The sequence below is a fragment of the Meles meles genome, chromosome 2 (assembly GCF_922984935.1).
Source record: "Meles meles chromosome 2, mMelMel3.1 paternal haplotype, whole genome shotgun sequence".
Lineage (NCBI taxonomy): Eukaryota > Metazoa > Chordata > Mammalia > Carnivora > Mustelidae > Meles > Meles meles.
In genome coordinates this window covers 7,101,057-7,128,868 of record NC_060067.1, presented here as the reverse complement: position 1 = coordinate 7,128,868, position 27,812 = coordinate 7,101,057, and the positions used below count along the sequence as shown (strand labels likewise).

General features: G+C 44.3%; 1 protein-coding gene and 1 non-coding gene across 3 annotated transcripts in view; both read right to left on the bottom strand.

The window, feature by feature from the left end:
• G3BP2 (G3BP stress granule assembly factor 2) overlaps nt 1-27,812 on the bottom strand; it is an 84,609-nt gene that overhangs the window by 45,765 nt on the left and 11,032 nt on the right. The window lies entirely within an intron of this gene.
• Nucleotides 19,816-19,949, bottom strand: LOC123937831. Its single transcript, XR_006817613.1, has one exon. It is a non-coding gene; the product is annotated as a small nucleolar RNA SNORA70 (small nucleolar RNA).

The window sequence follows — 27,812 nt, the reverse complement described above, 5'->3', positions numbered from 1 at the left end:
GCCTGCCTCTCTGCCTACTCGTGATCTCTGTCTGTCAAATAAATAAATAAAATCTTAAAAAAAAAATCAACCCAAAGTTGATTTCAGTCATAAAGGCTTGTAACTCTTGATCTCTAGGTAGTGAGTTCGAGCCTCAAGTTGGGTGTAGAGATTCCAAAATAAATAAATAAATAGACTTAAAAAAATCAATCCAGGGACGCCTGGGTGGCTCAGTTGGTTGGACGACTGCCTTTGGCTCAGGTCATGATCCCGGAGTCCTGCATCGGGCTCCCAGCTCCACAGGGAGTCTGCTTCTCTCTCTGACCTTCTCTTTGCTCATGCTCTCTCTCACTGTCTCTCTCAAATAAATAAATAAAATATTTTAAAAAAATCAAAGAATTAGGTTATGGAATTACAAAAGTGACCCATCTGATTAAGGGTTTGTAAATTCTAATGGATTCTATGCAATGCTCATGAAGCTGTGATGACAGCTAAAAGCACCTCAGGCTGAGTGATCTGAAAGAAACACTGATCCTGGGAAGTACAGTAACTAAAGATAATGTAAATAAAAGAGTCATTGCCCGGAGTCCAAAAAAATGACGACTTTGGAAGGAGGCAAAATTTCATTAGTGTTTATCTTGCACTGTCCTAGGCAGATTACATTTGGCAGACAGGGATATTCTGGTCATTACTGGGTTACAGGGTGTGTTTATTTTTTCAAGCCCTATAGTCTGGATATGAGATGCCTTGAGGTCATCCAATTCTCTCCCTTTAATGCTCACCAAGCATTCCGACCCAGGGGAGGGGCCTCGGTCAACAGATAATCTATTTATTGAAAAATAATCTCATAAAGAAATAAAATTTATTTTAATAAATTAAAAATATTTTTATTTTAATAAATTTAAATAAAATCTTTTTAAAAAATTAGGGGCACCTGGGTGGTTAAGTGGGTTAAGCCTCTGCCTTCAGTTCAGGTCATGATCCCAGGGTCCTGGAATCGAGTCCCACATCGGGCTCTGTGCTTGGCGGGGAGCCTGTTTCCTCCTCTCTCTCTCTGCCTGCCTCTCTGCCTACTTGTGATCTCTCTCTGTCAAATAAATAAATAAAAGCTTAAAAAAATTATACAGCGGATACTCAGTGAACCATTTTGGCTTTCTTCTACCTTGCTCACTTGAGAGCAAAACACTGAGTATCAGCATCAGACCTTCTTTCCCACCCACGGGTTTCCAGGTGTAAGCACTTCTTGCAGGTTCTAGGCTAGCTAACTTCTGGATTCTCGCCCCACGGCAACAGAATTCTTCTCTAGGCTTTACCTCAGCAGGAGGCATACATGAGGTTTATGACGAAAGCACAAATCCTCCTCAGCATCAAGATTTGTCCCACCCTTCTGGTCAGACCAGATGACTGGCTTTTTTTTTCTTTTTTTAAGATTTTATTTATTTATTTGACACACAGAGATCACAAGAAGGCAGAGAGAGAGAGGAGGAAGCATCCTCCCTGCCGAGCAGAGAGCCCAATGCGGGACTCGATCCCAGGACCCTGGTCATGACCTGAGCTGAAGGCAGAGGCCTTAACCCTCTGAGCCACCCAGGCGCCCCGAGATGCCTGGCTTTTAAAAATATCTCTACCTTCCTTCTTCTGGATTGCCACTCTGACATATGCCTTGTTGACTCTCACTCTCTGGGTGAGCCCTGACCGTGGAAGTTTCTGGCTCCTATTAGCTGGCTCAAAACAGCAACTCCCCATTACATTCCCATATCTAGCTGGGCCTCAGGAATCCCAGTCTGACCTCTAACACCAGAGCCATGGCCCCCAGTTACCCAAGTTCTTGCGGTGACCTGAAGAGGGAAAGACCACTGAAGGTTAGTGACCAAAGACCTTTTGCACACAAGAAAGCAGTCCCAGATAAAGTGCGTTCACGGGGCAATGATGGTGGAAGCAGAGGGTTTTTTTCTAAGCAACCAAGAACTGTAGAAAACCCAAAGAACTTCCAGCCCGTTAAGTAAAAGAGTTATAAGAGAGTTTGGGGGCTTTGTATAAGCAGAGTTAGGAAAAGATTTAAAAAAAAAAAAAAGCACTCTTAAGAATTGTTGAGAGTTTTAGATCTATTTATTTCCTTTATGATTTTCCTTAATGGATTCCTTATATGTTGTTCTAAACCAGTTATTTTTTTTTAAATTTTATTTATTTATTTGACAGACAGAGATCACAGGTAGGCAGAGAGGCAGGCAGAGAGAGAGGAGGAAGCAGGCTCCCTGCCGAGCAGAGAGCCCCATGTGGGGCTCGATCCCAAGTCCCTGAGATCATGACCTGACCTGAAGGCAGAGGCTTTAACCCACTGAGCCACTCAGGAGCCTCTCTAAACTAGTTATTAACCTGAGCTCAATGCACATTTTCAGTGGACAGAGATAGCGGATGTTCATAAAATCATGTATATCTTGTACATATGTGTGTCCAGCTGACCCTTGAACAACAGGGGGATTGGGGTGCTGACCTGCCAGCAGTGGAAAATCTGCATATAACGTTTGACTCCCTGAAGACTTAACTACTCATAGCCTACTGTTGACTGCAAGCCTCACCAGTAACATCATACATATGTTGTCTGTTATATGAATTCTGTACTATGTTCTCACAACAAAGTAAGCCAGAGGAAAGAAAATGTTATTTAAAAATCAGTAAGGAAGAGCAAATACCTTTATAGTACTGTACTGCATTTATTGAAAAACTTGAAATATAAGTGGATCTATGCAGATTAAACTGTGTTGTTCAAGGGTCAGCTGTATATATCTTTTTTTTTTCCTGAAAAAGTCCATATTTCATTGTCTTCTAAAATTCGTCTACATCCAGGGGCGCCTGGGTGGCTCAGTGGGTTAAGCCTCTGCCTTCAGTTCAGGTCATGATCTCGGGGTCCTAGGATCGAGCCCCACGTCCGGCTCTCTGCTCAGCGGGGAGCCTGCTTCCCCTTCTCTCTCTGCCTGCTGCTCTGCCTGCTTGTGATCTCTCTCTCTGTGTCAAGTAAATAAACTAAATCTTTAAAATAAATAAATAAATAAAATCCGTCTACATCCAAAAAGGTTAAAAACCAGCGATCTGAACCATATTCTTCTTCAATGTATATCAAGGTAAATGAGTTGGTTTCTTAAAATGAAGGCTTTAGGGGTGCCTGGCTGGTTCAGTCAGTAGAGCATACAACTCTCCATCTCAAGGTGGTAAATTCGAGCCTCACATTGGGGGTGGTGTTTACTTTATTTATTTATTTTAAAAAAACCACTGTATTTATTTATTTGATAGAGAGAGATCACAAGTAGGCAGAGAGAGATGGAGAAGCAGGCTCCCTGCGGAGCAGAGTGCCCGATGCGGGACTTGATCCCAGAACCCTGAGATGATGACCTGAGCCAAAGGCAGAGGCTTAACCCACTGAGCCACCCAGGTGCCCTAGAGTTTACTTTAAAAAAGAAGAAGAAGAAGAAGAAGAAGAAGAAGAAGAAGAAGAAGAAGAAGAAGAAGAAGAAGAAGAAGAAGGAAGAAGAAGAAGAAGAAGCAGCAGCAGGTTTTATAGTATAAAGAATGCTCTTTTTTCTTTTCTTTTTTTAGATTTTATTTATTTATTTATTGAGAGAGAGAGAGAGAGAGAGTCACATGCACTTGAGCCGGGGGAGGGGCAGAGGGCGAGGGCGCCCACTCCACGTTCGGCACAGAGTCCACTTGAGATGCTCTCTCTCCCTCTACCGTTCCCCTGCTCTCTCTAATTAAGTAATTAAAATATTTTTTTAAATACAATAAAACATTTTGTTTAATTTTAAAAAATTTAAATGGTTTCTATTTAATAGTAGACAAACTAAGGATAACATGCATTTCACAAAGCTGGATATTTTTTCCATGAAGGATTATTTAACTACACCTAAAGTTTAGAAATGAGCTAATACTATGATTTTGGAAAGAAAGCTAAAAGAAGGGTCACGTAATTAATCATTTTTTATTAGCAACTTGCTTTCAAGGAGTGTCTACGCTGATAGGAGAGATGCGTACCAAGAATTTTAATGTCACTGTAACAGAATAGGGTATAAGACAGAGATTGGCACAGGGTGCCGTGAGAACAGAGAGAAGGGGCAGTGAAGTCAAACCAGAGGTTCACATTCAGGCAGGAGATGACCCCTGAGCGGAGTCTGGAGGGTGAAGGGAGAAAGAGCCACGGACAAAAGCAGAAGGGTCTACAGCCGCTGCCCCAGGCAGAAGGAACAGCAAGCGCCGAGGCAATGGGACCTGTGCTGGGAAGTCCAACAGTCCTTCTCCTGACAACATCGAGTTCAAGATGGGGCAGGACATCTCAGGAGGCAGGTGTGGCGAGTAACTGGCATGTCACAGAAATTTTCTTCAAGTTTTCCCACTGTATATAAATCCTAGAAAAAATAATTTGTGCAAACACTTGGAAAAGCTGGGCTTAATTTCCTTTTTTTTTTTTTTTAAGATTTATTTATTTATTTATTTATTTGACAGAGAGATAGAGAGCACGAGTCGGGGAGCAACAGGCAGAGGGAGAGGGAGAAGAAGACTTCCCACTGAACAGGGAGCCGGATGCAATGTGGGGTTCCATCCCAGGACTCTAGGATCACAACCCAAGCCAAAGGCAGCTGCTTAACCAACTGAGCCACCTGGGCTTAATTTCCATGAACAAACTCTATTTCCTCTCTATTTTTCTCTGCGAACTGAGAAAATGTACAGTTTTTAAGCATTTAAAAGCAGTACTTTTTCCCCCCTTGGAACTTCAGGGGTCTGATGACCTTTCCTGTACAATGTGGGATCTTAAGGGAATCACAGAGGAAGCGGGTGCACCACTTACGTCCCAGAAATCCGCAGAACTAATTGGTTTCTGCTTGACTGTTTGCTTGGGATACATTTTTCAAACAAATCATTTTCAGAGATTTCTGATCTAAGAACTAAACATCATCACTAATTTTATGGGCACAAGGGAGTAGTTATCTAGTGAAAGCAGCACATTTATTGGTTATTTTGTTTGTTGTGTGTATTTTAAATCCCAGAGCCTCTGTTATCAATGCTTCTGATCTGGTTGGCCTCAAACCAAGATACTGACCTCATACCCTAGTTACTCTGTGAGGCTTATTTTGGGGAAGAGAGCACAGCAGGAGACCTGTGCCCTACCCCCACTTTCAGAAGGCCTGATCCACAAAGACCTTTCTCCTGCTTTACTGTGAAGGGCAAATCTTGTTGGTCCATAAAAAGAAATTCTAGACAACAAATTTTCTGTGCGAAGTACTTTGCCATGTTTAGCAAGCATTCCACTAGTTTGTTTGAGTGTGCAGCGGGAGAAGAAATTGCCAAGGAAACTAGGCACTTTGTAACACTTGTAGGTATAAAAGTACTACTTCATCATTAGCTATATGTTTGGTCTTATACTTAGACATTCTTAGGTGAAGAAAGGGGTTGGTCTACAGGATTGGATAGTAGATGTGAAAGAGGGGGAAAAAAAAGTTTAAATTGAAGGGAAAATCATAAGCAGTTCCCCCAAATAAAAAGACCCCAGAAAGAAAATGCCTGAAAGAAAGACCTAGATAAGGAATTCAATCTCTTATGTTTGTTAAATGTTATAAACATTTAAATTTATTCCATTCAGGGACAGCCTGGCTGGATCAGTCAGTAGAGCACATGACTTTTTTTTTTTTTTTTTTAAGATTTCATTTATTTATTTAACACAGAGAGAGAGAGATCACAAGCAGGCAGAGTAGCAGGCTGGGGGGGGGGGGGGACAGGCTCTCTGCTAGGCAGAGAGCCAGATGTGGGGCTCGATCCCAGGACCCTGGGATCATGACCTAAGCCGAAGGCAGTGGCTTAACCCACTGAGCAACCCAGGCGCCCCAGAGCACATGACTCTTGCTCTTGGGATTGTGAGTTCAAGCCCCATGTTGGATATGGAGATTACTTACAAACAAAATCTTTAAAAAAAACAAAAATTTATTTAGCTCAAATTTAATGACTTGGCCAACTAGCTCTGCGAGACCAAGATTCTATAGTTTGGCTGTAACAATGTCAATCTTCTGAATTAAAATTCCCAAACAAATCCTTCAGTTAAGGACTATTTTCACACTGGCCAAGGGAGGTGGCTTATTCAATAAATCATGAGAAGAATATTTAGGAGTCTCAATGGACCTTTCCAAATAGTTTGTTCTGAGGGAAATTAAGTGACTTTAACATCAAAAGATCATCATGAGGGCGCCTGGGTGGCTCAGTGGGTTAATCCTCTGCCTTCGGCTCAGGTCATGATCCTGGGGTCCTGGGATCCAGCCCCTCATCGGGCTCTCTGCTCAGCAGGGAACCTGCTTCCCTTCCTATCTCTCTGCCTGCTTCTCTGCCTACTTATGATCTCTCTCTGTCAAATAAATAAATAAAATCTTTTAAAAAAAAAAGATCATCATGGCCATGGGCAATAATATGGGTGAAACTCACAAACATAATGTCAAATAAAAAGGCAGACACAAGAATGGACATACTCTATAATTCTATTGGTACAAAGCTTTTAAAACGGGAAAACTAATCTATGTTTGTAGAAGTCAGAAGAGTGATTACCCCTGAAGGAGGGAGGCATTACAGGAAGCTTGAAAGATACTAAAAAGGTTTGGTTTTTTGAACCCAGGTGCTGGCTTCCTGTGACTTGAGTTTGCAAAATTTCAGAGTTGTATACTTATGGCTTATGTTCTTTTTTCCTGCACATAAGTAAGAAATTAATTAAAAACAACAACAACAAAGAACATCATGGGTCCTGCATCGATGAAGCACCAGGGTTAAAAACCAGCCTTTGACTCCAGAACAGGGAAATCTATGGAGCAGTAGATTAGTGGTTGCTTAGCACTCGCAGTTAGTGGCTAAAGGAGACAGAGTTTCTTTTTGAGTTGATGAAGACATTCTAAAAACGACTGTAGTGATAGCAGCACAGCTCTGTGTATATGGTAAAAAAAAAAAAAACACACACAAAGAAAAAACAAAAACGAAAAACACTGAACTGTACACTTTAAAAAAACAAAAACCAAACCAGTATTTGGAGAACTATTGTTATTTTTTTAAGATCTTATTTTTAAGTAATCTCTGTACCCAATGGGAGACTCGAACTCATAGCCTTGCGATCAAGAGTCACACACTCCACCAAACAAGCCAGCCAGGAGCCCCGAAGGACTAAGAGTCGCACTTGTTCCACTGGCTGGTCCCCATGTACTTCCTAGACTCCCAGACTGGGTTATCTGGTTGTGGAATAAGTACAGATATACACTTCAACTTGAAGACAGAGCTAATTAAAATAACACCGCTGGAGTTCCTGACATCTACCTGGTTATTATTCACTGCTTCCCTTCTCTCTGTGAGAGATGCTCAGCAGCAGTCAATATTGTGGGAAGGACTCCGTGGTTTTCAACCTTGCCTTCAGGGGCGCCTGGGTGGCTCAGTGGGTTAAGCCTCTGCCTTCCGCTCAGGTCATGATCTCAGGGTCCTGGGATCGAGCCCCGTATCGGGCTCTCTGCTTGGCAGGGAGCCTGCTTCCTCCCCTCTCTGGCTGCTGCTCTGCCTACTTGTAATCTCTCTCTCTCTCTCTCTCTCTGTAAAAAAAAAGAAAAAAAAAAATTCAACCTTGCCTTCACACCGGGATCACCGGGAGAACTTTGAAAACCCCTGATGCCTGAGCCCCATGCCTACAGATCCGATTTCAATGTTGCCACCTAGCCATGTGAATTTTTTTTTAAAGTTCCCCAGGGACCAAAATCTGGACACACTGAAACACTGCCTCAACATACACGCACGTGTGCACGTGCACACACACACACACACACAACACATACACACACTCTCCCCGCAGGTGCTTCTAATATACAACTGATACTGAGAACCACTGCTATAGTAGTTTCCACAAAGAATTGAAAATCTAAATTCTCACTCTGCCATTTATTAGCTATATGACATGAATAAATTATTTGATCTCTCTGAACTTCAGGGATGACTCTGAGACAGACCTACAGAGTCCACAGTAGGTTTTTAGAAAAATGTTAGTTGAAGGGGGCCTGGCTGGCTCAGTCAGTGAAGCATGTGACGCTTGATCTTGGGGTGAGTTTGAGCCCCACATTGGGCATTGGGCACAGAGTTTTAAAAAAAAAAAGGGAAAGGCAACTAACATTTTCTTTTAAGTAAGCTCTATGTACAACGTAGGGCTCAAACTCACTGACCTCGAGATCAAGCATCCTGATCTCCACTGACTGAGCCAGCCAGGTGCCCTTGCCTTTCCTTTTTTCTTTCCCTTTAAAAACTAGAGAATTCTAGGGGTGCCTGGGTGGCTCAGTGGGTTAAAGCCTCTGCCTTCGGCTCAGGTCATGATCCCAGGGTCCTGGGATCTAGCCCCGCATCGGGCTCTCTGCTCTGCGGGGAGCCTGCTTCCTCCTCTCTCTCTGCCTGCCTCTCTGCCTAGTTGTGATTTCTCTCTGTCAAATAAATAAAATATTAAAAAAAAAACAACTAGAGAATTCTAGTAAAAAACAAAATTTTTCAAAAATGGGAGAAAAAAAAGAAAAAAACCTAGAGCATTCTATTTTTTTTTTTTTAAAAGCTGTTGTCAGGATGCCTGGGTAGCTCAGTCAGTTAAACGTCTGCTTTTGGCTCAGGTCATGATCCCAGAGTCTTGGCAGGCGAGAATTCTACCACTGAACCATCAATGCAATCCCAGAGTCTTGGGATCGAGTCCCACATCGGACTCCTCACTGAGCAAGGAGCCTGCTTCTCCCTCTGCCGGCCACTCCCCCTGCTTGCGTACCTTCTGACAGATAAATAAATAAAAATCTTTTTTTTTAAAGATTTTATTTATTTATTTATTTGACAGACAGATCACAAGTAGGCAGAGAGGCAGGCAGAGAGAAGGGGAAGCAGGCTCCCTGCTGAGCAGAGAGCCCGATGTGGGGCTTGATCCCAGGACCCTAGGATCATGACCTGAGCCAAAGGCAGAGGCTTTAACCCACTGAGCCATCCAGGAGCTCCTAAATAAATAAAAATCTTAAAAATAAAATAAAATAAAATTTAAAAAGCTGTTGTCTTGTGACTATTATCAAGTTGTATTCTGATGTTCTGTGTCCTATGCCTAGTACTTGCTCAGGCTTCTTAACCCAACTTACTAAACCTCTTGTCCTCTGGCTCTCTCTTCGCTAGACTTGTAGATTGGGAACCTGATCCTTGCCTTAGCTGACCTCACAGGATTTGTCATCTAGACCACCTGTCAACCATTTCTGATTTTGGCTTCCCTTACTTGCTCTGTCTTTATTGCTGCTGAAAAGCCTACCATGCCACATAGCAATCTTTGAGTTTGATCTTCAAAGTCAGGTAAGAGTTGGGGTGCCTGGATGGCCATTTGGTTAAGCGCCTGACTCTTGGTTTGGGTTCGGGTCCTGATCTCAGGGTAACAAGATCGTGTCCTGTGCCAGGCTCTGTGCTGAGCATGGAGTCTGCTTCGGATCCTCCCTCTCCCTCTCCTCTTCCTGCTCATGCTCTCTCTCTCACTCAAATAAATAAATCTTAAAATAAAAAAAAGATCAGGTAAGAATTAGGATTTGGATCAATGGAGAAAATGTGGTTGGGCAGTCCAGATAATGGGACATGAAAAACAAAAAAAAGAGTTATGAAGGCACAAAGTATCAGGGAACAAAGACAGCCTTTGAGGGGTTTCTAGAGACACTGTAAACTGGGGGCCTGCAGGCCAGATCCAGCTCACAGTCGTTCAGCTTAGCCCTCGCAGTGTTTGAGAGGTTTTTGAATTGATCGCTCATATTTAAAATTGGGAGATTTCATATCACAATCCAGATGCCGAGCCTTTCTTGGAAAAGATGATGAGTAGAAAGCACCGGACACACGCTCCACATGGGAACCACGGGAAGATCAGCAGCTGCTGCCCCTCAGGGTGGGGCATCCTCTCTCCACTTTTGGGGCAGCCTTCACCACCCGCCCCCTTCCCCTCTTCATTTGCTGGCCTGTCTCTCTAGTGCTCAGTAATTATCTGGTCAGTGAATCAATTAGAATGGAGGGAGAGATGGGAAGCCCGGGTGGCTGGGTTGGTTAAGCGTCCGACTTCAGGTCAGGTCATGAACCCAAGGTCCTGGGATCAAGTCCCCCCATCGGGCTCCCTGCTCATGGGGTAGCCTGCTTCTCCCTCTCTCTGCTGTTCGCCCTGCTTATGCACGCTCTCTCTGACAAATAAACAAATAAAACCTTTTAAAAAAATGGGAAGGAGAGAAGAAGAAAAGAAGGAAAGAGATCATAGGATCATAATCATAGGAAATAAACTGAGGGTAGTTGGAGGAGAGTGGAGGAATGGGGTAAGTGGGTGATGGGCATTAAGGAGGGCGTGTGATGTAATAAGCACTAGGTGTTATATAAGACTGATGAGTCCCGCCTGTACCTCTGAAACCAATACATTTTATGGTAATTAACTGAATTTAAATAAATTTTTAAAATTTTTAAATAAAGGGGGCGCTATTAACAGGCATTACTGAAGAAAGGACACATAGGACAGAGACTGAAATATGTCCAGGATCTGGTTGGTAACCTTCAGAAGAAGAGTTCGCACGGAAAGGGCTGGAAGCCAGATTGCAAGGGGTTAAGACTAGGACATTCGTGGGTGCCAACCGACCCGCTGGTATTTATGGCAGTAAGTTTGAGTTGCGTTTGTTTTGGCTGTGGAGTTGCTAGGCTATGACCAGTGCACACTGAATTCCTGCCAGACCACCCCCTTCTAAGTCAGAAAAGAACTAAGAAATCACCTAGATCATCTATGCTGACTTAGTTCCGTACTTGCTATATGTCTGCTTTTTCAAAATGGAAGCCAACAGCTCTCCAATTCCGCCTGTGGTGGCCAACAAACGGTCCCTCACAGTCAGGGCCGCCTTACGTGAAGGACGACGGGGCTCATCTCTCTGGGAACGTGGAGGGGTCACTGAGCAGCAGACTGACTAAGCAGGAGGGAATATGTTCTTGCCTTGGTTGTATCTGTTTCTACTTCCACACAAGTGCCCAGTGGCCTTGGCAAAACGAAAACATTTCAACCTGTAAATGATGTAGGCACAACAGACAATTGCCAACCTCGTAGCAGTTGTTCCCAATCATCAGTGTCGTCACGGAAAGAAGACTAAATCAGGAGTGCGGACACCAGTGGGCAGCCTGCTAATTTTATAATTATAATCCTTTTATACAGTTCCCTGTTCACAGGCACGCAAGGGCAGCAAAATTCAATTCACGGCATCTTCCACGGGGTAGGTATTCAAATATACTTGTTTTTAAGCAGTCAGAAAATGGTCCTTGCTAATAAGAATAACTTAAAGGAAACAGAACTTCCTTGAAAAGTACAAACCCGTATATTCAGACTTTATCTCACATCCCCTTTTAAAAAGACAAGTGAATTGGGTTTTCTTATACATGGCATCGAAAATAGAAATCTTAGAGAAAATAATTTAAGAAAATCTAAATCATGCAATAGATGTATTTCGCTGAAATATTTATGGATGAAATATGATGGCTGGGATTTTCTTCAAAATGATAAATAATTTAGGGGATGTGGGTAAGAATATATAGATAATATAAGATTAGCCTTGAATCGATAATTATTTAAACTTGGCATGAATATGTAGAGATTTAATATGGTTCTCCCCACTTTCATTTGTTCGACATTTTCCACAACATAATGTTTTTAAAAAGTACTGTGCTTTTGTAAGTTAGATAATATTTTGCAAACAAAATTGAAAGGAAATATGCAAAATGCTCTCCTGTAAGGAAGGGTTTGTATCCTCAAGTGAGAAACAGTTCTTACAAATGCATTAGGAAGACTAATAGTGAATAGAAAAAATGTCAGGAATGGGTAATTCACAAAAGAAGAGATACAAAAAGCTAATAATCATATGAAAACATATCCAGCTCCACTAATTATGGGAGAGAGAAGAATGGTCCCCCCCAAGAATGTCATGTCCTAATCCATGAGCCTGTGAATGCCACTGTACAAGGCAAAAAGGGACTTTGCAGATGTTGATCACAGATTCAGGGATGGGGAGATGATCCTGGATTATCCTGATGGGCCCCAAGTAATCACATGGGTCTTCTTGAGAGGGAGGCATAGAGAGAAGGCGACCTGGGGAGAGGAGCAGAATCTGTGAAGGAGATTCAATAAGGCCAAGCTGCTGGCTTTGAAGATTAGGAGGGACTGTGAGCCAGGAAGTGCAGGTGGCCTCTAGAAGCTGGCAAAGGCAAGGAAACCGATTCTCCCTGAGAGCCTCCAGAAGGGAGCAGCCCTGCTGACACCTTGTCTGTAGCCCAGTCACTGTGCCTGGAGGAAAACACAGCACTGCCTTCTGATCTCACTGCAAATTCCAGCCTACCGGCTCCCCGGGGCTCTACTGGCTGCCCAGGGCTCTACCTCCATGAGCACTGCAATTACGCCTAGTTCTCGTCAATTTCCTCTCCCGGTAACAATGTCACAGCCTTCCTGCTCTCCTCCTTTGCAGACAACCTCTGCCCACTTCTTCTCCCAATGCATTCCTGTCCTCTCTGCAGTTTGCTGGAGGGAGGGACTCGCCACGTGTCCACAACCCAGTAGAGCAATCAGGGTGCTTTCTCCTTCTCCTGCCTCTGGACCCTCCACGTCTCCGTCCATCCTGTTGTTTTCCATACACTGTGCTCCTTTCACAGGCCAAGCATCCCCCCCTACCTGCTCAGGAACATCGCTCCTGCAGCTGTCCAGGTTTTCCCTCTCCACCGATCAGTCGCATCAGCATAGAAACATGCTTTAAACCAGCCTCCCTGAAAAGCAGTAAAAACTTCCCCCACCATGTTGCCCTCTGGCTACATTCCCATTCCTCTGCTTTTCCTCAGAGTAAAAACTCAAGAGTTATCTATGCCTGCTATCTCTAATTTCTCCTCTTTTTTTTTTTTAAGATTTTATTTATTTATTTGACAGACAGAGATCACAAGTAGGCAGAGAGTCAGGCAGAGAGAGGAGGAAGCAGGCTCCCTGCTGAACAGAGAGCCCGATGCAGGGCTCGATCCCAGGATCCCAGGATCATGACCTGAGCCGAAAGCAGAGGCTTTAACCCACTGAGCCACCCAGGCGCCCCTGGTTTATTTTTTCTCATAGAGAATACAGAAAAGCAATCTTGTATTATCTATTAAAATATGCAAATAAATCAACATAAACAAAAACATGTATACTAAGAATGGGAGATGTTTAATTCACCATAGACAAAAACAGGAAATCAGTGTTCAATAAAAGAATAGTTACAGGGAGCCTGGGAGGCTCAGTCGATTGAGCATCTGCCTTCGGCTTAGGTCATGATCCCACAGTCCCGGGGTCGAGTCCCACATCAGGCTCCCTCCTCCACAGGAGCCTGCTTCTCCCTCTACCTCGGCCTGCCTCTCTCTCTGTCTCTTATGAATAAATAAATAATATCTAAAAATAGTTACGTAATTTGTTTCCTCCTCTGCAGAGCCAACATAATGCTAGTACTTCATTGCGTTGTTGTAAGAATTAAATTAGATAATGTATGGAAAGCGCAGAGTATATAAAGAACAGGTAACTGCTCAAAGAGCATGTTACTTTTCCCTCCGCTTATCTCCTCAACCCTGAATTCTCTAATTCAGCCGTTTCCAGCTCAGGTCGAAGTTCTCTAACCTGGTCCCACAATTCCAGAATTTCCATTTTTAGGTTTCATTGAGATGAGGTTATTCTGTGAACCCTATAGCTACCAAGGAAACTTAGTTACCAATAGCTCTGTGTCTTGTTTCTCACAAAAACCAGTTCTGCTGCACTGGTCTGCAGGTGTGTACCGTAGGTCTCCCTGATGGACCTAACTGCCTCTTCAGCCACAAGTCACCAGCCCTGAGGAATCAGAGCTTCACCCTTGGCTTGTCCCTTTCTCTTTTGATGGCTACTTTGCCAGAGTTTTCACTCACTTCTTCTCCCTTGGGATAGCAAGCAATCGTCTTTTTAAGCCTGTATTTAGTTTGCTTGTCCAGTTTCGGCATCTCACAAAATCAGGCCTAAAAATAAAACTCCCAGCAAATAAAATAGAGTTGGTACAATAAGTATTTTTTGAATGAGATTCTTTCTTTTTTCTTTTTTTTTTTTAAGGTAATCTCTATACTCAATGTGGAGCTTGAACTCAAGACCCCTCGATCAGCCAGGAGCCCCAAGATTATTTCTTTTCATTGTCCAAAGAAGCATGCTAAAAATATACTATTAGAGTTTATTAAAGGCACACTTAAAAAGAGGGAGAAGATTAAATAAAATTGGACTAATAATTTTAAAGATTTTACTTATTTATTTGACAGACAGAGATCACAAGTAGGCAGAGAGGCAGGCAGAGAGAGAGGAGAGGGGAAGCAGGCTTCCCACTGAGCAGAGAGCCTGATGTGGGGCTCGATCCCAGGACCCTGAGACCATGACCTGAGCCGAAGGCAGAGGTTTTCACCCACTGAGCCACCCAGGTGCCCCTGGACTGATAATTAGAAACCATTTGGTTCAAATATTTTTCTTATGCCCCTTAATTTGCTAAAAGGGATCTTACTGAGTAAGCAATATTCTAAACATGGATACAGTAAAAAATATCCTAGTCATTGTGTTTGTTTACATTTGTTGTGCATTTCTAGCCACTTGTTACAAAGTTTCTGGACTCGAATACAAATACTGACATAATTTTGGAGAACAATTTTATCCTATCATCTTCCACCCACTAGAACATTCTAGAGAAAAAAAAAATTAGACCATGAAGGGGTCCAGAATATGCCACTGTGGCATAAAAACCATTTTAGCAGAAGGCATTCAAAAAGATTTGAAATCTTTTATCGGTCTAAAAGCAGAGCCTCCCAAAAGAACTCAAACCCAAATTGTCACAGAACAATGAGGTTAGATTGAGTCTCATCACCAGAGAAGTTGAGAAGTCAACACCCTGAAACATTGTCACAAAACTACCATCTCTCTGGTCTGTACTCATACCGGCCCATGAATCTTCCCAAAAACTCATTTGTTCTCCCACAAATGTCCTCTGTGCTCCCCTCCCCTTCCCTTAGTACGGAGTCTTTAGTTTTCCAGTAAGTGCCCTTCCTCCATTTGGGTGGTATAGTACAAGCCCCAAATTCTAACTGACCCTTTGACACACATTTTCTGTGAAGTTCTGTATATACATTAATAAAAACACGTGATTAATTTTGGGGGTTTTTTTCTTGCCCATCTGTCTTTTGTCAGTTTAACTCAAAGGCTCCCAACAACTGAACCCAAGAGAGTAGAAGAAAACTTTTTTTTTTCTCCCCGACAACCTTATGATCTAGCATTTCCAATATTTCTAGGCAAATGCTGAATTTCAAAACTTCCTGTGTGCCCTACCATAAGGGAAAGCGTGATGTATGGATTCATTAGTAGGACTATATATGGAAGCTGCAGCAAGGTAATTAATGTCCTGGGCTCCCGCCCACCCTGGAATCTGGAAATCAGATTGGCATCAGACAGAGCGGCGATAACTCAAGTCACCCCAAAGAGACTTCCAAATGATTCCATGAGGTAAAGCTGGACCATCACCAGACTAAATATGTAAATATACCTATAGACACAGAAGTTAGTGAAAAGGGTTGTTGGTCAACCCTGAAAGGATTAAAAGAAAGGAGCCCAGGGAACAACCCTGGGGGGCAATTCCAGCATTATCCAGAGCTATGGCCATTTGGCCACTACACAGGAACAGTAGGGTCTCCAGAGGAGAACAGTTTCCTGTACTTCCTCAGTTGAAGACAGTCCTGGAAGTCACTCACTTTTTTTTCTTCCAACAGAGCAGGCACCTAATAAGTGGAAGGAAGAAAGGAGTGAGTTTCCTCCTCGTTCCGGAGGAGGATCCCCACATGCAACCTCCCGATTGTAATATGGATTCCCCCTAACTTCTTATAGGGTGAGAAACTGTTGGCAAGGAGTCTCTTCCTCTTGACAGTTAATATTTCTTCTTATATACTAACAAAGGAGCAAACTTGACGGTAGTGCAAGGGCCCGGGGGCAGAAGCCGGTTTCTCAGCATCGCAAGCCATTTGTGGACGGGTAATGAAAACCAGGCTCTGGGGGCACTTAGGTGTGAGGAAGCAGCCAGCAGTCCAAACGACAACACCTCTCAGCTGTCCACCCACAGCGCTTGCTGGGTAAGCAGTTTCCCTTGGTTTCCTCTGCCCTCCATCCTTTCATTCAACAATATTAACTGAATGTTGGGGCGCCTGTGTGGCTCAGTGGGTTAAGCCTCTGCCTTTAGATCAGGTTGTGATCTCAGGGTCCTGGGATCGAGCCCCACACTGGGCTCTTGGCTCAGCAGGGAGCCTACTTCTCCGTCTTTCTGCCTACCTCTCTGTCTACTTGTGATCTCTCTCTGTCAAATAAATAAATAAAATCTTAAAAAAAAATTAACTAAATGTCTACAAGGGCCAAACACTGAACTGTATGTAGGCCCATGAAACAGACAAAATAGGTTCTCAGCCTCCTGAAGACTGAGCCCTCCCGAGGTCCCCTTCACCATGAAACACTGTGGGGGGAGATCTGTGGGAGAGGGATAGGGGAGAGCCAGATGCAGTGGGCGGGGGAGGGGTCTTCTAAATTGAAACCCTAAAGAGGAGCAGGAGCCAATTTTGTGGATGGGAAGTGGTCCAGGTGGAGGGTAAGCAGAGGCAGACTTCTGGAGGTAAGTACATTTAGGAACTGTTAGCTATTTAGTCTAGAAGCTGGAGTTTAGGAGAGGCACTGGGGAAGAGCAGAGGATTGTGGGGCGAGGGAGGGACAAGGTCAATTTTGAAGTCTGAGGGGCTGTAATAAATCAATTAAATATTAAATAAATAAATATTCTGAATCTTATCCTGAGGGCAGTTGGGGCAAGGGGTAGGTACTGAGGTATGTTAGCACAGAGAGAAACCAGATGAAGTCTTCTTAAAAATTTCACTGGCCACAGCAAGAAGAAAGGAGGAGGCAGGAGGAAGACAGAAAGCAGGGAGTCCCTTTAACAACTTGGGCAGCTGGCATCGTAACTTACCTTTAATTCATAATTTCTTCCCCTCTTTTGCTATTCATTTGATTCATAAAATGTTTTCAAGGTCATTTCATTTTCTTCTGACTTTTAAAGATAATTTTAACCTAAATATATTTTCAATTGTTGGCAACATCTTTTGTCCATTTCGGAGTAAATGCTTCTCTTGATAAGTAAATTTTGAATCTTAGGCAAAATGCATACTTTTTTTTAAGTTTGTTGTTATTGTTGTTAATCTCTACATCCAACGTGGGGTTTGAACTCACAACCCCAAGATCAAGAGTTCCAAGTTCTACCGACTGAGCCAGCCAGGCACTCCCTCCCTCTAGTTTCTTAATGATTTTTTAAATTTTATTTGTATTTTATCTCTAGTCTTACACTGAGATCTCCAAAACTCTGTAAAATCGGGGGAGGAAGTGCCCAGAGGGGCTAATCCCCCAGGAGGGAGGGGAGGGTCTCGGGTAGTACATTTAAATGCCTGATGTCCCCACCTGGAGTTCTTCAGAGATGCAAACAGCCCACTGGAGGAAACAACACCCGCAAAATTCTGGGCTTGCACGTTCAGGCTCCCTGGGGGGCCAAGGCCCACCCCAAGGAAGCTGGAGGCGGAAGTGTGATGTAAATTTTTTTATCCTCAGAGTAGAAGCCCGAAGGCAGAGCCCCACAGGCATTGTTTACCGTTTCGACGGAAATCAGGAATTACAGACCAGAATCAAGTTAAGTCACCTTTGTACTTCCCTATGAATTTTCCTATGAATTGTGCCCAGTCTGTTTCCCTGCGCTGATTAGCTGTAAGGCTCATTAAAAAAAAAAAGAAAAAAAGAAAAAATCCAGCCTGGGCTGGTCAGGACTGCCAGGTTGGGAGAGTATATTCTGCCCAGCAGTAGGCCTGGGAGAGAGGCCCTCTGGGCAGAGTGGCGGGTGCAGAGAACACGCTGGGAAGAAAGGAGTCTGGGCGCGGAGGAGGGAGGCCCCGGGGCTCAGGAGGGGAAAGCCTTTAGAAAGTTGCTTCTATTGCCACTTAAGGAGCTCCCAAAGGAGCACCGGCAGGGTCCCTAGAAAGGCAGTGGACAAGCCCTGTGGAAGAGGGCTGTGAGGACGGGATGGGTATAAAGGATTCTCCGCAACAACAGAGCATTAGGTGTCAGAAGTTCTGCTGTCTTTAGAACTCGTGGGTAACAGCAGCAACAGTTATTATGTATTGAGCACAGGAACAGTGCTTAGAAAAGCGAACGCTCCACACATGTCAGACACTGTTGTCAGGTTTTCACACACACACACACACACACACACACACACACACGAACGCACACACATACAAGCACACATATACATGATACAAACACATCTCACTCATTGGCTCTTCAAAGAAGTCTGACCAGGTCAGTTCCATTATTTCTATTTTCTGTTGGAGGAAATGATCTCCAAGAGGTTATATATGCAGCAAAATATAATTTACAGGTGAGTACTTTGGACATTCTCTGAAGATCCCACTTCCTCTTAAACTTAAGCTACTCTAATAAACCTGGATATTGAGGCAATATTGTTTATTGTTCTCTAGCGTTATAAACTCTGGAGCCAGACTGGGTTTGAATCCCAAGCTCTCTTTGGCCAAATGGTCACAGAATAGGCATAAAAATAGTGCCTGCCCCACAGAATGCGTATGAGGCTGTATTAGCTAATATGCAAAGTCCTGGGCACAGTGCCTAGAACACAGTAAGTGCTCAATAAAAGTTGGCCGCTACTAAAGACCTACATTAGATCACAAGTAGCAAGGTAAGAGTGGAAGGACCATTATGTACAACAATGGAAACTGAAAGCTAATAACCTCCGCAGCAAAAGGGAAATGTGGAAACAAATACCCAAGCATACCAAGCGCGTAAGTGGAAACGTATTTGATGGGAGAAGAGCATAACAACAACAATATGTTATATATGTAACACAAGTATGTATGTAACATATGACCCTCGATAACATCACACACTCATAACCAGGTTAGGGTGAAGGAATGGACCTGGGATAATGTCTATAACATTTTTTTTAAAAATCTGTAACATGTAAGACAATTACCAAACTGAAGAATGAGGATGTCATTCACATTTCTTCAATAAAGCATCATTATAGGTTAGCAAAATTCTTTTGTTGTTGTTGTTGCTTTAAGATTTTACTGATTTATTTGGCAGAGAGAGACACAGCGAGAGAGGGAACACAAGCAGGGGGAGTGGGAGAGGGAGAAGCAGGCTTCCCACCAAGCAGGGAGCGCAATGTAGGGCTTGATCCCTGGACCCTGGGACTATGACCTGAGCCACTTAACAACTGAGCCACCCGGGTGCCCCTTCTTTTTTTTTGACAGGAAGTTGGATTTATAGGTGGGCATGAATATGACAGGATGGGATAGTGCCCAGGTTCTCCTGAGTGCAGAGCCCTCCATTTGTCCCACGGGCCACGGTTAGGGATGTATTTTACCCCATAGTCAACTGGGATAAGCTGCTTTTTAGCCACCATGTCTTCAAATTCATCCGCGTTGAACTTAGTAAAGCCCCACTTCTTGGAGATGTGGATCTTCTGACGGCCAGGGAACTTGAACTTGGCCCTCCGTAGGGCCTTGGATCACAGGCTCCTTGTTCTGCAGCTTGGTACAGATGAACACGATGACTTGGCCAATGTGGACCCTGGCTACTGTGCCCTGGGGCTTTCCAAAGGCACCCTGCATACCTGTCTGCAGCCTAAATTGGAGATAGCCATGAGGTCAGACCTCAGCATCCACAGAAAGGGCTGTCTCCAAGGTCCCTTACGGCAACCCATACAATCGACAGGCTGCATACAGTACCAAGGAGGCTACTGTTCACAGCCGCGGCACACTGGGCCCTCACAGACAAAGAGCACAGTCGGCTTAACTGGCTGCAGATCTTTTTTTTTTTTTTTTTAATAAAGATTTTATTTAGGGGCGTCAGTGTGGCTCAGTAGGTTGGGCGTTGGCCTTGGGCTCCGGTCATGATCCCAGGGTCCTGGGATTGAGCCCTGCATCGGGCTGCCAGCTCAGCAGAAAGCCTGCTTCTGCCTCTCCCTCTGCCCCTCTCCCTGCTGTGTTCCCTCTCTCGCTGTCTCTCTCTGTCAAATAAATAAGCTCTTAAAAAAAAAAACTAAAAAAAAAAAGATTTTATTTCCTTATTTGAGAGAGAGAGAGAGTACAAGTGGGGAGGAGGGTCAGAAGCAGGCTCTCCACTGAGCAGGGAGCCTAACTTGGGCCTTGATCCCAGGACCTTGATCCCAGGATCATGACCTGAGCCAAAGGCAGCCACTTAACTGGCTGAGTTCCCCAGGCACCCTATGTTAGCTTAATTCTAATCCTATGGTCTAACAAATCAATTTAGGAAAATGTTGGATTGGGCCTTCCTTAGTCTTGTCAAATATAAATTTTATAAAATTAAAATGTTTTTTTCAAGCTTATTGAAAGCTTGGCAAATTGGCATTTGTTTCAAGTGGAATTGGATTTAATGAAAGTAGACTCTATTCTTTAATATTAAATACTGAAGTGAGAATAAGTCTTGAGAATAAAAATGTAGACCTAATCTTAATTGAGTGACTTAGCTATTACTATTGATAGATGCTTTTTGGCCAATGTGTATCTAAAATAGAAATTATTTCATAATAAAGGTAAATGTGTATGTAACACAAACGGACCCTCTATTATTGAGTACGGGCATTGAGAGAATTAAGTTAGGACCACGCTGTGTGCTGAAATGCTACCCCTTGCGGGGGGGAACAGGTGCTGTTTGAATGGAAGTATTCCTTTTTTTTCTAAAGTAAGCTCCAGGCCCAATGCGGAGCTTGAACTCACGACCCTTACAACGAGCTGCATGCTCTGTTGACTAAGCCAGCCAGATACCTCTGAAGGGAAGTATCCTTGATTTCAAACCAAAAACTAGGCTCTGTGAGGGTAGGTTTCAGGAAGATTGTCAGGATCTCCCCCTTGCCCTGACTCTTGGCCGGGTCTTGAGGAATCTAGGTGACTACCCCCTCTCCCACTAGACTTGCCTCTGAGAAGGGTCTCACATTTTCTTCTGCCCCAGCTCCTAGCACCAAGCCCGATAAATGACTGCTGGATGTTGGGAGTAAGGAGGGCCCCATCTGCATCAACAGTCCACGAGCCGGGTATTCAGGACCCCCCGTGAACTGCAGGCAGAGGATCAACAAACTTTCCTAATAACCAGTTTACTGGCTGACATCACTCTTACTCTCTGTATGTTTCCCTGTGGCATCTCCTAGCAGATAGCTTTAGTTAGGCTGAGCTGGGTACCTGATTCACAGCCACTGGTCCCCAGCCTCGGAGGGGAAACAGTGCCTCCTAGAGGCCAACATGCCAGTGGCAGCAGTAATGTGTTAGGGACCTGAAAAGATGCACCTTGGGGAATAGATGTAATGGTCCAGGTGATCATCTCCACTGGGATCGTCTTTAAGCTTAAAGTTCAGAAGGCCTGGGTCGTGAGGGTGGCTCAGTGGGTTAAAGCCTCTGCCTTCAGTTCAGGTCATGATCCCAGGGTCCTGGGATCGGAGCCCCGAATCGGGCTCTCTGCTTAACAGGGAGCCTGCTTCTCCTTCTGCCTGCCTCTCTGACTACTTGTGATCTCTGTCTGTCAAATAAATAAATAAATAAATAAATAAATAAATAAATAAAATCTTAAAAAAAAAACCTTCTAAAGTTTGGAAGGCTTATTTTCATTTAAAATTGTCTTTAAAAATTTTTTATTTAAGATTTATTTGAGACAGAGAGAGAGAGAATGCTCGAGCAGGGGAAGGGGCAGAGCGAGATTCCCGCTGAGCACAGAGCACAGAGCACAGAGCACAGAGCACAGAGCACAGAGCCCTACACAGGACTTGATCTTTGGACCCGGAGATCATGACAGATCATGACCCCAGCCAAAGGCAAATGCTTAACCGACTGAGCCACCCAAGTGCCCCTCCATTAGCTGTCTTAATAATGCTACTTACTCCCATTAAAATTTTTTTAACAGAACCATCTATTCCAAAGGTTGCTAGCCTGTTAATTATGATTCCCTTCAACAGTAACTTGGAGCTAAAGTCTGAATATTTGTGGGTGCCTAAGTGGCTCAGTCGGTTAAGTGTCTGCCTTCCACTCAGGTAATGATCCCAGGGTCCTGGGATCAAGTCCCACATCAGGCTCCCTGCTCGGTGGGGAGTCAGCTTCTCCCTCTACCTTTCCCCCCTGCTCACAATCTCTCTCTTTCCCACACTCTCAAATAAATAAAATGTTAAAAAAAAAAAGTCTGAATATTTGTGTCACCACCCTCCAACCCCCCCAATTCATACGCTGAAATCCCACCCCCAATGTGATACTATAGACGACGCCTTTGAGACGTTATTAGGCCATGAGGGCTCCAAATGGGATCTGTGTCCTCACAAAGGCAACCCAAGAAAGCACTTTTGTTCCTTCTGCCATGTGAGGACCCAGCAAAGCCAGCCCTCTGTGAACCAGGAAGTGGGTCCTCAGCAGAGAGGAGTCTGCCAGCACCTTGATCTTGGACTTCCCAGCCTCCGGGACGGTAAGAAATAAATTTTTTGTTGGTTTTGAGCCACCCAGGCTCTGGTATTCTGTTATAGCCACTCAAATGGAGTAAGACACTTGGGTAATAGTAAACCAGCTCTGCTCACCCTTGGCTTCGATTTTATGAGAGGCTATAAGCTAGAGTTGGCCAGCTCAGTTTCATGGCAGCGAGAAAGCTTCTTGATCATTCCGCCGCACACCAGGTACTGTGCCAGGTGCTAAGCACCGAGCTGTTACTGAACACTAACAAGAGCTGATATGAATGGCGAAGTGTAGTGTCCGTTTGGACTGCTTCTGGCCTTGGAGGATGACTCCCCATGAGAGAGAGAGCAACCTCCCCCCCCCTTTGGAAAGATTTTATTTATTTATTTGACAGAGAGAGCGAGATCACAAGTAGGCAGAGGTAGGCAGAGAGAGGAGGAAGCAGACTCCCTGCTGAGCAGAAAGCCCGCTGCAGGGCTCAATCCCAGGCCCCTGAGATCATGACCTGAGCTGAAGGCAGCGGCTTAACCCACTGAGCCACCCAGGCGCCTTCCCCTTATCTCCACATGTTCTGGCAGGAACACTGCTTTGTCACAGACTGGAAACAACTGGGCAACAATGTTACTGGGTGGACCTTTGTAACCCACTGGTTAGTATTCCCTTTCTGCAAATGATCTACTTCCCCAGGCGCCTGGGTGGCTCGGTGGGTTAAGCGTCTGCCTTTGGCTCAGGTCATGATCCCAGAGTCTTGGAATCGAGTCCTGCATCCGGCTTCCTGCTCAGAGGATTATCTGCTTCTCCCTCTGCCTCTGTGCTCTCTCTCCCGTTCTCTCTCTCTCTCTCAAGTAAATAAAAATCTTAAAACAACAACAACAATCTATTACCCCAAAATGAGAGAGCTTAGCCTGGGGAAGTAAGTAGCAGGGTTAATTCATGGCAGTTGTCAGGAACGGCCGATGGAACGATTCGGCTGGTGTGGGTGAGCAGAAGGCGGCACCGGCTCTGCAGTCAGGAACCTCGGATCAAAGCCCTGCCATCGAGTTTTGTGACATTCAGCAAGTTACTTTATCTCGGATCAAAGCCCCGCCATCGAGTTTTGTGACCTTCAGCAAGTTACTTTACCTCCCTCCTTCGAGTTTCCTCTCACAAAAAGGGGATGAGAACAGCAATATTAAGGGGCGCTTGGGTGGCTCAGTGCGTTGGGCCTCTGCCTTTGGCTCAGATCACGATATCAGGGTCCTGGGATCGAGCCCCGCATCGGGTTACCTGCTCTGCAGGAAGCCTGTTCCCCCTCTCCCACTCCTCCTGCTTGCGTTCCCTCTCTCGCTGTCTCTCTCTCTCTGCCAAATAAATAAAATCTTTTTTAAAAAAGTATTTAAAAAAAAGAGTTAACGGAGACAATATACACAGTGCTTAGCGCGAGGACTTGTTGGTAGTAAGAGCTGGTGTTAGGAGGTAAGACCAACTACTACTACCCGCAGGTAAAACCGAAGCTCAGTGAGTCTTCACAAGATAGACAGAATCTTCTGTCCTGCCCACCCCCCCCCCCCCATGCTGTAAGCCCAGCTAAAGCAGAACACAGGGAAAAATGAAACACTGACTAAGGACAGGTCCTACCTGGGCCACGGGAAACACCCGACGCAAGCTGAGCCACTCAGGCTTCCGGAGTCTTATTGAGTCAGTTACAAGGAGCCGGGCCCTGAGGTTCTGTTGAGTCTGGGCCAAGGCTGGGGCAGCGGCGAGCTAATGCCACTTGCAAGCTGAACATAACGGCCGCAGAGGGGCTGTGAGTCAGCAGAGAAAGCACGGAGGAGGAAAGAAGCAAGACAGTGGATCGGACTCACGGAGAAAAAGCCCAGAAAAGAGAATATGAAGCTTGACAGACCTGGACTGCAAAACGCGCGCGCGCACACACACACACACACACACACACACAGTACCCTGTCAGAGAACCGACTCCCCAGTTCTCATGAGGCTGGGCAGTACTTCCTGAGTATTTCCTTTAAGATTCCCCTATATCCTGGGGCACCTGGGTGGCTCCGTATTGGCTGCCACTGGCTCAGGTCATGATCCCAGGGTCCTGGGCTCAAGCCCCACACTGGACTCCCTGTCCCACTGGGAAGCCTGCTTCTCCCTCTCCCACTCCCCCTGCTTGTGCTCCCTCTCTTGCTGGCTCTCTGTCAAATAAATAAATATAATCTTAAAAAAATTAAAAAATAAATGTTTTTTAAAAATCCCCTACATCCTTATAATAGACCTTTCTTTGACCTGAGTTCTTTTTTGTTGTTGTTGCTCCTTAAACAGAAGGGGCCGTGGACTGTCCTAGAACTCAACCTTTACAACCTTCCACTGCGCAATTTCAGAAAAAGAGGAATCGCGGGGTCGCTGCGGATGAGGGGAAGGCTGAACCAGAGGGAGGATGCGGAGATGCAAGTGTAAGTGGCAGAATACCGGCATCTGCAGAGCTTAAATTTCATTAGTGAACTTTCACTTAAATACGCGAGCAAGAGGCAAGCTACCGAATAAGCAGAGGTCCGGCGTTTGTTACCTCAAGGGGGCTGTTATTCTTTTTCTTTTTTTTTAAGATTTATTTATTGGGGTGCATGGGATGGCTCAGTTAGTTAAGTGCCCAACTCTGGTTTTGGTGAGGTCACAATCTCAGGGTCATGAGATCGAGCCCCATGGGGGGCTCTGTGCTGGGCATAGAATTGGCTTAGGATTCTCTCTCCCTCTGCCCCTCCTTTCCCCTCCAGACCACTCCCCACACCCCCCACACACTCTTGCTCTCTTCCTATCTAAAATAAAGAGTAAGGTGCCCCTTACTATTTCTTTATTTATACCTTACTCATTTGTGGGGGAGATGGTACCCTCCAGTAAGAGTATTTGACAATGAGAAGGATTTGAGAAGACCACAGACATATCCCTCTATGTTCCAGAATCTGGAATACCCAGGTTATAAGGACTCTCAAAAAGACCTGGGTGCAAAGAGAAGGAAGAAATGTTGTACCTAAACTTGGGAAGACTGTTGGATCTTTCCCCAAGATAAACTCGTATTAAGGGTAAGATTTGTTTCCCGAATCTTATCATTGTTCTTTTCTCAGTGTGTCCTTCCTAAGTTAGTGTTGCCACAGGACACTCAAGTCTACCCTTCCTGAGTATTAGCTACTGGTCCTCTCTGCAATTAAAATGTTTATTCTCACAAAGCACGACTCTAATTTAGCACTTAAGATATATGATAGAGGGCGCCTGGGTGGTTCAGTGGGTTAAGCTGCTGCCTTCGGCTCAGGTCGTGATCTCAGGGTCCTGGGATCGAGTCCCCCATCGGGCTCTCTGCTCAGCAGCGAGCCTGCTTCCCTCTCTCTCTCTCTGCCTGCCTCTCTGTCTACTTGTGATCCGTCTCTGTCAAATAAATAAATAAAATCTTTAAAAAAAATTAAAAGAAAAGATATATGATAGAAAAAAAGATATAAGATGGATTAATTTATGCTAATATATAAAGGACTGTTTAGTCTAATAGATGATGTACTCTACACTGATATTTGCATTTTTTTTTTCTAGAGAGAGAGGAGAACGAGTGGGAGGAGGGGCAGAGGAAGAAGCAGACTCCCTGCGGAGCAGAGAGCCTGATGTGAGACTCGATCTCAGGACTCTGGGATCATGACCCGAGCGGAAGACAGATGCTTAACGGACTGAGCCACCCAGGTGTCCCCAACATATGCACTTTATTGTATTTTATTTTTTTGACATTTGCACTTTAAAATATATTTTTTTAAGATTTTATTTATTTGACAGAGAGAGAGAGATCACAAGTAGGCAGAGAGGCAGGCGGGCTCCCTGCTGAGCAGAGAGCCCAATGCGGGGCTCAATCCCAGGACCCTGAGATCATGACCCGAGCTGAAGGTAGAGGCTTAACCTGCTGAGCCTCCCAGGTGCCCCAGTAATTTTTTATCCAAAAAGCCAAGTCCTTCATAGCATAATTTTATGCACCGAAATCATCGAACTGGGCAGGTATTTTTTGATCCAGAGGAAATCATCATACTGGGCAGGTATTTTTTGATCCAGAGGTCTTTCCAGGGCCTCACATGGTCTTCCTCTACTAGAATATACACTGCGTAAAGGCAGACACTGTTGTCTGTCTCTAATCACTGCTGAGTCTTTAAAGCTGGACTTGGACTGAATAAATGGTGATGTCAGGATTGAAATCCAAGTCTGTCTGGCTTTAAAGTATAATGTTCGTTCTACTATATAAAATGGTCTTTCTCTTATAATGTATCTTGTCACCTAGCTTATCTTAAGGGGAAAAGAGAAGAGAAATAAAGGGAAGGAATAAGAGAGATGGCATCAAAATGGATGAAATGAAATATAGGCTCAGACATTAGCTGTAATATGGGGCCTGCGGGGCTGCTTCTCCCAAGCTAATCAATAGTTTTCTCAGGGCTCCAGATGTTTCTCTTCCAAAACTGTTTCCATTTATTATCTTTCCTAAGTTTCTTATTATTTGTGATTTTTTTAATTTTTAATTTTATTTTTTAGACTTAAAAAAAAAAGACTTTATTTAATTATTTAACAGAGAGAGCGAGCATAAGCAGGGGAAGAGGGAGGGGGAGAAGCAGGCTCCCCGCTGAGCAGACAGCCCAATGCGGGGCTCCATCCCAGGAACCCTGGGATCATGACTTGAGCCCAAGGCAGATACTCAACTGACTGAGCCGACCAGGAGCCCCTATTTGTGATTTTTTTTAAAAAGCATGCTTGTTAAAAAAAATAATTATCCAGTGGAAATTATGGAACAGTTGAAAGAAAACATTACATAGGACCTTCAACCACTTCAAAATACAACCACTCTGAATTCACACCTTCCTACATTTTCTTTTAGGTGTCTTCCCGTGCTTATATTTTTATTATTTTTAGAAGGTTTTTATTTATTTATCTGAAAGAGAGGGAGCACGTGCACGAGTAGGGAGAGAGGATGAGGGAGAGAAAGAGTCTGGAGCAGACTCTCGCTTGAGCTTGGAACCCTACTCAGGGCTGGATCTCAGGACCCTGAGATCATGGCCTGAGCCAAAATCAAGAATCAGTTGCTTAACCCACTGAGCAACCCAGGTGCCTCCCTATCTTGTATTTTAAACTTAGCTATGATCATTCAGTATATGTAATTTAAATCCTGATTTATTTTTTTTCTACCATCACTTTTTTTGTTCTGTACTGATATTATTCCCTGGTGT